General features: G+C 41.5%; 1 protein-coding gene across 4 annotated transcripts in view; it reads left to right on the top strand.

Annotated features, from left to right (window-relative positions):
- SLC20A2 (solute carrier family 20 member 2) overlaps positions 1-14,598 on the top strand; it is a 128,293-nt gene that overhangs the window by 30,452 nt on the left and 83,243 nt on the right. The window contains exon 1 of one of the 4 annotated variants that reach the window (XM_017889846.1): positions 10,133-11,334. The exons of the other annotated variants lie outside the window; for them this stretch is intronic. The gene's annotated coding sequence lies outside the window, so the exon portion shown is untranslated. Of the gene's footprint in view, positions 1-10,132; positions 11,335-14,598 lie in introns of those variants that run through there. 4 annotated transcript variants of the gene reach the window in all.

The following is a 14,598-nucleotide window of genomic DNA, read 5'->3' as shown; positions in this document are numbered from 1 at the left end:
TTTTTTTTTTTTTTTTTTTTTAAACTTTGTAAAGAAATCTGAGTCTATCCAGAGCTGTTCCTTATGATTTATATAAAAGGTTCTTAGTTTGGGAAACTAAAAAGGACAATTTTCAGTTGTTTTTAAAGAGCATTTTTAAAAAACAGATCTGAGTCAAAGAAGTGGGAAACGCATCCTGTCCTGGCAATTGGAGAGGCAAGAATATAATGTCAAAAAGAAGAAACCAACTCTTACAATGAAAGCATTAATGTCTAAAATGGATAATTGGCTTTTATTTTGCGGTCTGCAATCAACCATGACTATCCCAGTACTGTTTGTCCACTCCTCTTTTGTGAACCATCCCCCTGTATGATAAAGGAACTGGTCTCTGGCATTTCTCAGAATGGTCTCTTGGATTATTATAATTATTGGGCTATTATAGTTCTGAGAGTCGAGTTGTTGATCCTTCTGGGTTTGGTTTTATGGTTTTTTGGTGGGTTTTTTTTTCTTTGTTTTTTGCTTATCACAGCTACTTTGAAAACGAACACTCATGTTTTAGTACTTTTAAATGAAAGACTTAGTAGCTAAGGATACAATCACGTATGTTTATCAGACCTGTGGAAGTAGCCACCTGCTGTATTCTTATAGCCAAGTGCAACTAGATCCTCTTATGAATATTTTGTCTCGTAATTTGAGCTTGACTTTGAACTGCTTACCCTAAAAGTGACCACTTCTTTTTTTTTTTTTTCTTTGAGATGGAGTCTTGCTCTGTCACCTAGGCTGGAGTGCAGTGGCGCTATCTCAGCTCACTGCAGCCTTTGCCTCCCAGGTTCAAGCGATTCTCCTGCCTCAGCCTCCTGAGTAGCGGGGATTACAGGTGCTCACTACCATGCCCAGCTAATTTTTGTATTTTTAGTAGAGATGGGATTTCACTATGTTGGCCAAGCTGGTCTTGAACTTCTGACCTCGTGATCCACCTGCCTTGGCCTCCCAAATGCTGGGATTACAGGTGTGAGCCACTGCACCTGGCCAAAAGTGACCACTTCTTAGTTTATCTGTTTGAAAACAGATCATACCCATTTACAGCAAAACTATTACAAATTAGAAAACAAATTCTTGATTTCCATGTCTCTTGGAAAATTGGTATCAAGTATTGTCTTCCACCACACATGTGGGCATCTGCCCTTCAAGCGCCTCTCACAGATGCTCAGAGACTTGAGCAGGAGCCTTGAGAATAGACTTGAAATTATTCACAGTGAAGCTGGAGGCTCTTGGCTGTCATTATGAGGGTCCTTTCAGGCATACCCTGCAAGTTCCCTGTCTACCTGAAATAGGGCTTACATATAAAAATATACATTTTATAGCTTACATATAAAATATATATATTATATGTATATTTTCTTTTTTTAAAAAAACCATGTATAAAATCTATATTTTTTTTCAAATATCCATGCCAAGCTCTGATGTAAGTGCTTTATGTGCATTAAGTCATTTTTGCAACAATCCTAGAAGGTGGATGAATCCTTATCCTCATTTTACAGATGGGCAGGGAGAACTCTGTTAAATAATTTGCCTGCTATCTCAAAGCTAGCGGTTGGTTCAGTTTGACTGAACCCAGGAATATGGCTCTATTAAAAGACTCCTACAGCCCTCTGTTCCTCAGAAAGTCTTAAATTTCAAGTTAAAAGTAGGGTAATCCTTACCTAAAGACTCTAAGTGCTCTTGAAACAGACTTCAATGATTGTGAAACAGTATAGGTTTAAATCACAAAAATTAGTATTTTATACCATGTATCAAAAGATTTAGGCAATCAGTAGCTCGTTGCCTGATACTTAATAGTTTTCCTATTATCGGAGGGAATAAACTGAGAAGTGGATGTTTATGATTAGCAGTTTAGCACAACTCATTATTTTACATTCTACCCAATACAAAATTGGCAATAAGGTTTTGTTTGTGAGGGGTAAAGTTTACCTTGGTGACACCTATGAAAAAGTGGTTTCTAAAGAAGTAAATACTATAAAATTGCAGGAAAATGTTACTTATTTCAACATAGTAGAATATTTTCAAGCACTTTTATTGGTTTTTTTTTGGTTTTGTTTTTAGTATAATCCAGTAACTATCCTTAGTACTTTCCTTTTAAAAACAGAGGAAACTCAGTTTAACATTTTGTTGATTCAAGTAATAAAACTGCATTTAGAATTATTTTCAGTTTAGATGTATATCTAGTTCAAGCCAAATTAGTCTGGGATTAGTAAGGTTTTTGTTAACCTAACTTTCGAATTACTGTGGCTGTAAATCTAATGTTTGACTTTTTCTCCAAAATCTTACTGCATTCAGGGTTTCTTGTTTTAGATTAGCTTGCATAGTAATAAATTATAGAAGTGAAGGTTGCACTTAATAAGCTGTGCTTGTTTTTCCATTTGAGGTGCATTTATCACATAAGGTATTAGTGCTCTTTTGTTTTGAAGCTAGTGGCCGTGTTGTATCTGTCTCTAGTGGTTTCAAGCCTAGCATCTTTTTGTTTTGTTTTATTTTGTTTTGTTGAGACAAATTCTCGCTCTGTTGCCCAGGCTGGAATGCATTGGCACAATCATAGCTCACTGCAGCCTCAAACTCCTGGACTCAAGAGATCCTACCACCTCAGCCTCCCAAGTACCTGGGACTCTAGGCAGGTACCACTGCACCTGCTAATTTTTTTTAATTTTTAATTTTTTTTTAATTTTTAGAGACAAAAAGACTCACTATGTTGCCCAGACTGTTTTCAAATTCCTGGGTTCAAGCAATCCTATGCCCTTGGCCTCCCAAAGTGCTGGGATTATAGGCATGACATTGTGCCTGGCTAAGCCTAGCATCTTGTATCAGCAAGTGCAGAATTATTGCCCCCAAGAGAAAGGAGAAAGCTTCCAGTGTGAAAGTAGAGGAAGGACAGCTTGTGTTCTTTTAACTGAGTGGAGGATGATGTTGGGGTGCATGAAATGTGTCTGACTTGGTGCTCTGGATCTCTATGGACTCCAGACAATGGAGGAGGAAGGGAAACATTTAAATATGTTTAGCATTTTCTACATACCAGGTACTGTTCTTGGTGATAAAGCTGTATCTATATATCTGCATTTATGCATGCCTTTCTATATATATCTCTCTGTTTGCTGTATGTGCATAACATATAAGTTTATTTAACAAAACGTTTATACCAGGCACTATTCTACATACTTTACAAATAGAAAACTCATTTAGTCTTCATAATAACCCCATGAGGCACATATAATTATTATTCCCATTTTAAAAGTGATGAAGGCACAGTGAGAAAGTAGTTTCCCAAGACAACTACAAAGTGATGAAGCTGTCATTTGAACCAGGCAACCTTGCTGCAGATGCCACTTTCATTGGATACTTTATAGCCTAGATTTGGAAAAATTAAGTAATTTAGTCATCAAAGCAGCTATTACTTGATGGAGCTTGAATCTCAGTACAAGCTGTCCCCTAGACAAACATTATAGCTTTCCTTTTTCTCCATCTTTGCTTGTGTGTTGCTTCTGTATAGTGTTCTTTCTACTCCTGCCACTGTTGAGAGCTTAGGAGAAGGCTCCCTTCAAATGCCACTCCCAGGTTGGGTGTGGTAGGCTGTAATCCCAGCATTTTCGGAGGCCGAGGTAGATGGATCACCTGAGGTGAGGAGTTCAAGACCAGCCTGGGTTCAAGGAGGAGTTCAGGTTAGCCTGGCTAACTTGGTGAAACCCCATCTCTACTAAAATACAAAAATTAGCCAGGCGTGGTGGCAGATGCCTGTAATCCCAGCTACTTGGGAGGCTGAGGCAGGAGAATCACTTGAACCTGGGAGACGGAGGCTGCAGTGAGCTGAGATCATGCCACTGCACTCCAGCCTGGAGTTACAGAGCAAGACTCCATCTCAAAACAAACAAAAACAAGTACCACTCCTTCCAAGATCCCTTTTTTGAAAATGGAGATAGGGTCTCGATATCGTGCTGAGGCTGGTCTGGGACTCCTGGCCTCAGGCGATCCTTCTACCTCAGCCTCCCAAAGTGTTGGGATTACATTACAGGTGTGAGCCACTGCACCTGGCTGAAGATGCCTTTCTTTTTTCTTTTTTTTTCTTTTTCTTTTTTTGAGACAGAAGTCTTGCTCTGTTGCCCAGGGTGGAGTGCAGTGGCACGATCTTGGCTCACTGCAGCCTCTGCCTCCTGGGTTCAAGCGGATTCTCCTGCCTCAGTCTCCTGAGTAGCTGGGACTACAGGTGTGTGCCACCATGCCTGGCTATTTTTTTTTTTTTTTTTGTATTTTTAATAGAGGCGGGGTTTCACCATGTTGGCCAGGCTGGTCTCGAACTCCTGACCTCAGGTGATCCACCCGCCTCGGCCTCCCAAAGTGCTGGGATAACAGGCGTTAGCCACCGCTCCTGGCCGACCTTTCTTGATTAACACAACTGGAAGCCTCTTCTTTACTTATGTTCCTATTGGAATAAACTTTTAACTTTTGGGATGCTTACTGATTACTCCCTTATATGATAAGTTTATGGACAGTGTCATGACTCTTATCATATTATGAGCCTCTTAAAGGCAGAACTGTCATTGACACCACTTTCTGCTGTGGTCATGGGCATCCTGCCACTTATACAAATCTTGCAAATGCTTGGGAGTTTCCTGATGGTGCTTTAACAGATGTTTGTTAAATCGATGGCTGTTCTGAATGTAGAGCAGTATGAAAACCCCAAGAGAATTCCAATATAATTTTTAAAATCAACTATGTTAAAATGAGTATTCAAACAACAGCAGTCATAATGCTGCCTTTACTTTCACAATCCTGATAAAAAACTGTCATAAAATTATGCTGAATTAGCTATTTATCAAGGTTTTTAAAAGAACTGTCTTGAAGAGTTTGCGTCTTTTTTTTTTTAGCTGAAGAAGATAACAATTTCTTCTGTGTAGAGTTAGAGCTCTCTGTTCGTATGTATGTGAATAGAGTCCATTTCTGAAGTGTGAAAACTGCATCGCTGTGGATCACACTGGTGTAGCCCTCCTGAGCATGCAGCCTGTTTGGAGAATATGTATTAGTCAGCTTTTGCTGCATAACAAACCACCTGATACTAGTGGCTCAAAAAAACAAACATTTATTTCTGTACCTCACAGTTCTGTACGGCACCGGAGTGGTTCTGGCTTGAGCGAGCCTGGCTGGACTTTGCAATTAGCTGGCAGCTGGCTGGCTGTGTGGTTTAGGATGGCCTGACCCACACATCAGCACTCAGCAGGCTGACCGGTGGCAGGGACTCAGCAGTGATGGCGTGTCCCCACTCCATGTGGCCTTCTCATATGCAGTAGGCAAGCCAGGGCAGGGCATTTTGAAGTCGCAAGAGAGGGTGAGCCCCCACGCGCCAGCACTTTCCGGGGCCCAGCGTTATGTTTGCTCTTGTCCTACTGGCCAAGCCCAGAGTCAGTGTGGGAAGGGACTCCCTAGAGTAAGGAAGGAATAGGGGGACTTTACAGCAGCTATCTGCCCAGACACGTGATTCGCCTGTGTTCTTCAGTCAGTGTCCCTGAATCCTGTGCTAACCTCTGGTTGGGAACATGAGGCCGTATCATGGAGAAAATTAAACAGGCTGACGCAGCTACAGAGTTTTCCAAAGGAGTTAACAGACCTTGGTTTTCCTGAAATACTTAACAACCATTTGAAGTTCCTTTCAACATTTTATTTTTTGAAGAAGCTTCATGCTATAAAAACAGGGAGCCTTTAATCCACACTCAGTCAATATGCCAAATTGCCCTTCAGCAAGTACCACACTGCTGCTAGACCTGCTGTGAGCATAATGGCTCTGGCCATTTGTTGAGACTCTTTGTGTGTCTGTGCTATATACATCTCACTTCCTTCCAACACCGACCCTTGATGTCAGTATAATTATCCCCATTTTACAGGCGAGGAAGCCGAGTCACGGAGGTGAGCTCAGTTACTCAAGGTCAAACAGCTAGTAGGTGGTGGGGTACATTTTGAACCCAGGTCTTTCTGAGTCCACAGCTACAATCCAAAGAATTCCTAACGTAGGCCAGGCACAGTTGGTTCACGCCTGTTATCCCAGCACTTTGGGAGGCCGAGGTGGGTGGATTGCTTGAAGTCAGGAGTTTGAGACCAGCCTGGCCAACATGGCAAAACCCCGTCTCTACTAAAAATACAAAAATCAGCCGGTCATATAATCTCAGCTACTCAGGAGACTGAGGTAGGAGAATCCTTGAACACAGGAGGCGGAGGTTGCAGTGAGCCAAGATTGCACTCTTGTGACAGAGCAAGACATTGTCTCAAAATAAATAAATACAGAGAATTCCTAACAAGTTGAGTTTTTTCTTCAATGTTCATTTTTTGGTGGCTTTTTTTCCCTTTGAGATAGAGTCTCACTCTGTCATCCACGCTGGAGTGGAGGCGTGATCTCAGCTCACTGCAACCCCCGCCTCCCAGGTTCAATTGATTCTCATGCCTCAGCCTCCCAAGTAGCTGGGACTACAGGTGAGTGCCACCATGCCCGGCTAAGTTTTTTGTAGAGATGGGGTTTCGCTACGTTAGCCAGGCTGGTCTTGAACTCTTGACCTCAAGTGATCCTCCTGCCTCAACCTTAAATAGTTGGATCAAATAACCAGGTTCAATTTGATGATAAATAACTCAGAATAGAAACTTCACTGCTATTTCCAGATGTCATTTTAAAATATTTTAGAATACCTGATTTCTCCATGACCTATCCATGCTTTTCTAAGATTCCAAACTAAAATGCAGAATCTTGAGTCATTCCAGAACATAAATTTAAAATTTAATCAGAAAATAACCTTCATTTAAGAAATGAGGGGCCAGGCATGGTGGCTAACGCCTTTGGGACGCCAAGGTGGGTGGATCGCTTGAGCCCAGCCTGTTTATTTACTGTCCTATTATAGGCTTGAGACCAGCCGGGGCAACATAGCAAAACTCCTCCATCTCTACAAAAAATATAAAAATTAGCCAGGTGTGGTGGTGCACACCTATAGTTCTGGCTCCTTGGGAGGCTAAGGTGGGAGGATCGCTTGAGCCTGGGAGGTGGAGGTTGCAGTGAGCCAAGATTGCGCCACCGCACTCCTGCCTGGGCAAGAGAGTGAGACATCTTCTCAATAAAAAAAAAAGAAGAAAAGAAAGGGTACTGTGTCCCTCTTGTGTGGCACCCTCCCTCCTCTCTCTGCTGCAACCATAGCACATCACACATAAACTGCGTCTTATACTTGACCCAAGTATTGTATCTGCCTGGGTGAGTCTGTTCCTGTCGCTAAAAGGTGAACTCCTTGGACACAGAGACCTTGTCTTTCATCTCTGTATCTGACCCCAGCACCTGGCATAGTAACTGGAACATGCCAATTTTTTTTTTTTTTTGAGACGGAGTCTTACTTTGTTGCCTAGGCTGGTGTGATCTTGGCAGTGGCGCAATCTTGGCTCACTGCAGCCTCTGCCTCCCGGGTTCAAGCGGATTCTCCTGCCTCAGTCTCCTGAGTAGCTGGGACTACAGGCGTGCAACACCATGCCTGGCTAATTTTTTTTTGTATTTTTAGTAGAGATGGGGTTTCACCATGTTGGTCAGGCTGGTCTCGAACTCCTGACCTTGTGATCTACCCACCTCGGCCTCCCAGAGTGCTGGGATTACAGGCGTGAGCCACCACGCCTGGCCGCCAATTTTTATTATATGATTTTATAACTAAAATTTCATGTCTAGCAATGAAATTCTTCTGCCTTCTTTGTTTATTTATCTTCCTTTTAGTCCTTTCTTTCTCCTCGGATCTTTCCCCTTCTATCTATCTCAGTTCCTTCGTTTTCCATTGCTCTCCATTTCTCCCAGCATCTGCTGCTAGTCTAGTCTCCTGGCTCTTAACCTTTTTGAGATACAGACTCCTTTAATAAAGTGATGAAGAAATTTATCTCTCCAGAAGAAGACACACAGAGAACACAGAATATTTTGCATATTATTTCAAAGGTAAAGAATGCCAAGAAGCCAGGGGCAGTAGTTCATACCTGTGATCCCAGCACTTTGGGAGGCTGGGGTGGAAGAATCACTTGAGCCCAGGAGTTCGAGGCTGGCCTGGGCAACATGGTGAGACCTCGTCTCTACCAAAAAATTTAAAAATTAGCCAGGTGTGCTGACACATGCCTGTAGTCCCAGCTACTCAGGAGGCTGAGGTGGGTGGATTGCTTTAGCTCAGGAGGTTGAGGCTCCAGTAAGCCATGATTGTGTCACTGCACTCCAGCCTGGGTGACAGAATGAGACCCTAGCTCTAAAAAACAAAGAGTGCCAAGTGTCTAAACTTTGAGCTCCTTGAAGACAAAAACTAGGTGTTTTTCATCCTTATGCCTAGTATCTTAATGTTTATTGAGTGTATGTAAGTGTGCACTTGCCCACAAACACGTAAATATTAGTATATGTTGTAGAAAAGCTGTTGTCAGGAAGATATTTGTACACTCAGGCTTTCCACTATGATAGTCACCAGGCACATGTGGGTACTGAGCACTGGAAATGTGGATTGTCCAGACTGGAATGTACTAATTGTAAAATACGCACTGGATTGCACAGGCTTGGGGCAGTACAAACAAAAGAATGAAGATATCTCATTAATAGTTTTTATGATTATTACACATTGAAATAATCATCTCTTGGATATATTGAGTTAAATAAAATATATTATTAAATTAATTTTACCTCTTTATTGTTACTTTTCTAAAAGCAGCTACTAGAAAATTTTAAATTATACATGTAGCTGCTCATAGAAGGTTGGTATCCGGGTTAATTCATAAGTGTAGATTCATAAACACAGTAATTTTCTTTAATTTCATGGATTCTTTGAACTAAAGATCCCATAGGTCACCACCTTCCCTGTCCCTCCTCTACCACCAAAAATTAATGAGAACAAACGGGAAGAATTTACTCTGCTTTTAAAGGTACTCTGATACAGATTTTTCTCTACTGTCATAAGTATACCTAGAACAAAAGCACTGTTGACTCAAGTAGTTTCACTAATGAAAAGGAAGCAGCAGAATGACTAATGTAGATTGGAGGAGACACTGTTTTATTTGGAATGCTTTGGTTCTTCCACTGTGGAACAAGTGTGGCTGCAGTTGAAACAGCAGAGTCATACTAGGCATATCTGATGTGTGAGGAACTGGAGCATTGCTCAGGGGCCCCTGCCTTCCGATGAATGGATGTAGGATCCATTATACATCAGATTGCTCCTCTCCAATACAAACTCTGATGCAGAAATGCACTTGGTGTAGTTGCTTTTTCTTACTTTCTGGTTTAGGGCAGAAATAATATTTTGGCTTAGAGACTTTTCTCCTGAACTATGACATAATAGGATAAGAATATTGTGTCAAAAATAGCCTTACAAGGTCCTTTTTGGCATTAAGACTTCTGGAGTGAGTTTACGGTAGATTATTGAGAATAATTCTGTTCATTAGCAGCTAGCCATCTTTGATGAGTGCTGACTTCTCTCCTTTCAGCACAGAGTGGGAAAGGGCTGCCTCCCATGACTCTGGGTTGGAGTGAAGGGGAATGCATACCAGCCACCCTCTTGCAGAGGTGGGGCAGGTGCTGGCATAGAGCCTCAGGTTAGGCCGAGGGGATGCAGTCTCAGACCAGCAGCCGGCAGTGTTTGTAAACAACAGCAGGGAGGTTGTGCTGGTGATGTCCAACTCACACCAATGAAGATCAACCATTTGCACTTTGGGCAGCAGGCTGCAGATGGACAGTGCCTCCTGAGGGCATCGCCATGTTTTAGGGATCCATGTTGTAGGATGCCTGCCTGCAAGAGAGAGTCTAGGAATGCTTTTTAAGCTCCTGGAGTTCAGGCCTGGCATCTGGGTGTCAAGTAGAGTGAACCTCCTGAAGTCCAAACTAACATGACATTTTAAAATGAGGAAAACAAACAGCTCTGAAAAGGTCTATAGGATTATACTTTTAAAACTGGGCGGCTATGGTATAATACGACTTACCTCAATTCTCAACCCCCTGACAGAATATATAGCCTACCCCTTCCTTATATTATCCCTGTGAGGTATAGTTATAACAAGCTCAACCTGCCTCCGACAAACAGACCTACCTATAGGATTATAGATAAGTGGTTAATATGGAAGATGTTATAAAGGGCTCAGGAGGTGATGGGGTGATCCAGGGTTGGTTGAAGTCATTGAAATTAAATTACCCTGTCTTTTACCCGTCTGTGGAAAAAAAGAGGAAAACGACATCTCCCAAAGATGCTTGGAGATTTGATTGATGTTTGTAAAGTGCTTTGGTATCTTTCATAGAGTGTCCAATAAGAACAAAATATGTCTTCAGAACTTAGTCTAAAGCAAACTAGTCTAAACCATCTTGAGTAGATACTAAGCGGTTAATGTCTTTGTTATAAGTTGTACTTATATTTTTGAGAGAAAGTTTTTCATGTTCTGATTTTCTTTTAAGTATCAGCTGTATGCTTGGTGTCTTTACCTGTTAGTTTGAGTTCCAACATGCTCTGTAGATGATCAGTTACCTACAGACGACAATTTTTCTAGCCAAGCAGTAAATCCACCTTAAAATGCTTCTTGCCAAGGGCAATGCCTTTGCAAATATTTGAGATGTTTATTCTCAGTTGTGATTTATTACTGAATCTGTGTCTTCATAGCTACTCCTTGGGAGGTGCAGAAGGAGGCAGAGCCAGAAAGCAAGTCCCTGCAATCAGTTCGTTATAGAGAAAGAAAAAGCTGTTATTTCAGCGTTCTGGTGGATAGACTTTCCGATATGTATGTTCTGTGTCTATTTAATTTCATGTAGTGCTGCATCTAATCACTCTGTTTAATCGAACAGAATGTCCTTTTGCTTTGCTTTTGCTTGTAAAGAGCACACAGCACTGCCACCTTGTTGCCAAAGTTTGGTCTGATTTGAATGTGCTTAAAATCAAGTGAATGCCTGTTTGGAAAAAGCTTACTCCTTCTCTTTGTCAGTACTTGCAAAAACAACTTAAAAGAAGTTAGCATTGTTGGACTGAATTCAGTAATTAGCATAATCATGATGCTATGTATTGTTCACCAGGGCACGCCCCTTGGCCGCATTTCCCATTAAGAGGACACCGATGTTGTCCTAGTGAATAAATCCCGGCACACATGATGCAAATCAGCGTGTTCCTGCCTGCCGCTTGGCTGCGGTTAATTTTAGCCGGGGTTAGTTCTATGAGTTGTAAAAGTAGAAGTTAGCAAGCTGAAATGTGACTTCTCGGCCTAATGTGATAGGATATCTATTTTAGACTTCAGATTGTGTTTATGATCAGGAGAGCAGTCTTCTGAAGAATTGTGGCTCAGTTTTCTTGGAAACTACTTGTAAGTACTGGGTGGAATTTTAAGACTTCTCTGTGTTCTTTTCTCCTTAAATCTTTCTAATGTTACCGTCATAGTAATGTTTATCTCTTGGGAAAACTGGAAGCTTTGAGGTTGGTATGTTAGAGAAAGCTAAGAAAGGTGGCAAAAGGTTTTCTTTAAATATCTCCTAGTGCAGTAAATCTGCCTTATTCAATTTTCCCAAGAAAAGTTTTCGATTCTTACTTATTTTGCAAAAGCAATCTGTAGATTATTATTTTATGTTAAAATATTTGATTAATGGATATGGTTTCTGTAAATACAGAAACATTGTATTGTGTCATTGAGCTTATTTTCTACTATGGTAACCTAACTCTTGAGAAAAAAAATGTTAAAAGTTAATTCCTGTTATACTCTGTGCTACAAGTTTATTTTGTAGAAATAATGGAGTGTCAAATGTAATTTTCTTTAATGTACAGATGGACAGTTTTATCTTTTAAGGGGAATTTTGTGCTAAAAAATAAACCCATATACGCCTAAAGAGAAGCACTTTTAAAATTAATTTAGGAGGAAGGTTTTAGAGAATAATTTAAAGCATCCTCTTTTAGACTGAGTTAGTTATCAGAAGTAACCAAAGACCATGGGATTCTGTAACCTTAACTGCAGTTCATCTAACACGTTATTGCCAACTTAAATTTGTGCTGAAGAAAACAAAAAATTTTGATATTGAATATTTTAAACTACATTTGAATCACCTTGCTTATTTAGAAGTGTGTTTTCAGTGTGGACTGACTTCATGCCAAACAGTTTGCTTACAGCAGGGAACCAGGCAGGAATTTCTTCATCAATTGGCAAGTAAATGTATCATCAGCTTTAGGAATATAGATGTTAATGAAACAATTCTCCTAGGCAATAGGATAGGTGCTTACCAGCTATCTGTGCCTGTCATCTCTAGAGCAAGGAAGGAGGCAGGTCCTCAGTTAGTATTGTGAATGCCATTTTCCTATTTTGAAAAGATGTTGTTAAAGACTTCTTTGTTATTATGTATTGTCTGATTTTAAATGCAAATGACATAAAGTGTCAACAATGAAAGGAAATATTTCAGTGTTCCATTTAATAGGAAAAGAAGGAAAGAAAGAAAAGCAGTACTGAGTTCTTGGGCTATTTTTAGAAAGAAACTTACTTCATACTTAGTTTTACTGAGCTGAAGAGAAATTTGCTATCCAGATGAATTATGATAACAGAAGCCTCTAATGTCATCTTCAGCAGTAAAAAGGGTTTTGTTCCAGTAATCCTTCATAATGTATACGTTTATCCAAAAAATTCTGACTTATTGCTGTTATTTCTTACTTTTAATTGTTAATAAGGCACCATCAGAATCTCAGTGGAGAATTTTTAAAGGTACACTGTAGTTGGGTATTAATTTTCAAGCCAGTATTCACTTGACTTATTGTAGTTTTAGTCCTGCAAAAAGAGAAAAGCTGATTAGAATTTATCCATTGTTTAATTTCACAGACGTTTCTGTAGGTTTTTCTACTACTAGGAAGCGTGTGCTTTATGACGAGTTGCTAAAATGCACATAAACACTTGCGGAGTGTTTGCTTTAATGATTTACGTGCTGTGAGAGTGGCAGCGGTGAGTGAGAGTGGAGATAGTTTTCATCATGTAAGTGTCAGTGCCGGAATTCCTCATGTTTGCCGGTGCTGCGATTCTCTTTGCTGCTTCTATCCCGTGTGCCTGGTGAAATGATGCTGGCTGTGACTGGTTATGACCTTGGGCGACAAATCATGATGAGCTCTATGCAGAGTCACACACGGGGGGCCCAGGTGCTGAGAAACAGGTCAGCCTTGTGGCCTCAGGAGGAGTCCAGGAGCCGAACCCGCCTGCCCTTGCCCTGCTGTCCCCACGCGGCAGGTGACCGCACATCTCCCCTGCAGCCCTGTTGGAGCCACTCTCTCCAGCTGCCCGTGCTCTTATCCTACTCCTCCACGTCTTAAAATAGTTACAGACCCAGAGGCTCTGACAGAACCGCTGCTGGTTGCAGGAGATTTATTTCACTGTTACTTTCTGCCTGGAGGGATAGCCTTCTGCTCGGAAGTTTTGAGGGGTTTCTCAGGAACACAGAGAGGAACGTTTTCTCTGGGACCCCTTCACTCACATGAGGTTTTAATGGGTCCCTTGCCTGCATGGCTAAATGGGAACTGCGCTATGTAACAGGTTGCCTTTTGGCTTGGAGCTGGGATGCTCCGTGATCACATCCCTAGAATGTTCTTTCTCTAAAAGAAATCTTGTCGGAAGAGACTATGTTATATGAGTTCCAGCTGTTCATCTAAAGTGGAAGGAGCAGGAGGGATGCCTTCAGCTTCCCACCGTCTTAAACACATGTGTAACATAATGGGATATGGCCCTCGGGAGGAAGACTGACTTCTCGGGCGTACAGGGGACTGCTGTCATAATTTAGCATGTATTAAGCACCCCACAGCACACACAGTGCACAAGGAAAGCATAGTTCCAACCCACATGCTACAACAAGGCAGGACACAGAAACTGGGCCGCTGACATTCAGTAACTACACTGGCAGAAAAAAATGTGAAAATGAAGAAAAGGGAAACAAAATGAGTGGGGTGGGTTGAGGGTACTTCAGCATTCAGCTCCTCTGGGCTTTTGCCAAAGACGATTAGGACAGATAGCTGTGCCACCTGGGCTGTGCCTTCCCTTTCTCTTCCATAGCTGGGAAGTGATGGGGACAAGTGACAAGACCGACCGCAGAAGCCTTGCTCCCCACTGTCAGTCCTCTGTTGCAATCCTCCTGCAAAGAGGAGAAGCTTCACAGTTTCACTTGCACCTGAAACTATTATTATTACGTGGAGGGGATAGACTTGTTATAAAGTCCAATAAATATCAAAGCATCTTTCTCCATAAAATGATATTTAGGTAGAAATCTGGAGTTCCGGATTCTCCCTTCCTGAACTGGTTTGCACTTCAACAAGTTACTTAACCCTGCACTGGTTTAGCATATTGAGTCAACTGTAATATTAGCTAGGGAAATGCCTTCAGCTTCTCAGAAGAAAGGCATTATGAAGGTCTACTGAGCATTACTGCAGCTCCTAAAGGAGTTAGAAGCACATGAATCAGAAGAAGGGCTGATCGGCAGACTTGGGTACTGGAGGGTAATAACGTGAGCGGCCTGCGTGGTTCTGTGAGTCTGTGAGTCCCTCCCCACCCCGTGCCCAACCTCAGCCAATCTCTAAGGTTCTGGGTCTAGTTCATGGCTCTACAATGAAAAGA

The sequence above is a fragment of the Rhinopithecus bieti genome, unplaced genomic scaffold (assembly GCF_001698545.2).
Source record: "Rhinopithecus bieti isolate Rb0 unplaced genomic scaffold, ASM169854v2 scaffold_19901, whole genome shotgun sequence".
Lineage (NCBI taxonomy): Eukaryota > Metazoa > Chordata > Mammalia > Primates > Cercopithecidae > Rhinopithecus > Rhinopithecus bieti.
Note: the sequence above shows the minus strand (reverse complement) of the source record. Positions and strands in the feature narration are given on the sequence as shown.